Here is an 894-nt window from a genome sequence, read left to right on the forward strand (position 1 = left end):
ACTACATGTTCTTATGTGTCAGAAGAGGGCTTAGGAACTAATAACACACACAAAAAAAATTGACCAAAAAGCACTTGGGGGCAGGGAGCAAAAGGGGCAGGTGCTCAAGCCCCCCCCCCAACTGCTTTCGCAGTAAAAAAATTGGCGAATGGACAAATTTAGAAAAGCACAACAGAATTCAGATGTATAAAGCCCTGCGCATGCATATACCTGTGCATATTTCCTTTATAAATCCCAATTACTGGAAAATAGAGGGCAGCTGCTAATCCGCCATGTTGCCACCCTTAAATATTCCTACATATGTAAATTAGCATAAATACCTCAGATGAAGCAATAACTATGGCAATGGTCCTTGCTTGTAGCATTAAAAGTGCTTATCCACAGAGCGTTCAGCTGTGATTTAATGAAATCACAGCTGATTTTCTTAACCCTTGTGCGTGCGACGACTGAGGCAAATGTAGAGGACTGCTGCAAATGATACAGGTTTTATGGGAGTGGGGTCGTTGGACCCCATTTCTAAACACAAGGGCTAAATCAGCTGTGATTCATCTTATACAGATGATACACATCTGTATGATACACACCTGTATAACATGTGTATCATCTTATACGCACGATTCCTCTATTTTTGTGTATAAGTTGCACATGATACAATGATACAGTTGCACATGTGCAACTTATACACATGATTCGAAACTTCTGCATTCCCAACTCACTGTAAAGGACTGTCATGAAATTGTAGTGTCAAATAAGATACAGGGAAGAAGCTTTTCAGTTAGATAACTGAAAAGCTTCTTCCCTGTATCTTTGCTAGCAAAGTCGTTAGCTAGCAGCTAGCTAATAGCACAACAACAGCAGCCTAATGTCTATATGATAAAAATACTGAATCGATAG

This window comes from Poecilia formosa, unplaced genomic scaffold (genome assembly GCF_000485575.1).
Source record: "Poecilia formosa unplaced genomic scaffold, Poecilia_formosa-5.1.2 Scaffold1872, whole genome shotgun sequence".
Classification (NCBI taxonomy): domain Eukaryota; kingdom Metazoa; phylum Chordata; class Actinopteri; order Cyprinodontiformes; family Poeciliidae; genus Poecilia; species Poecilia formosa.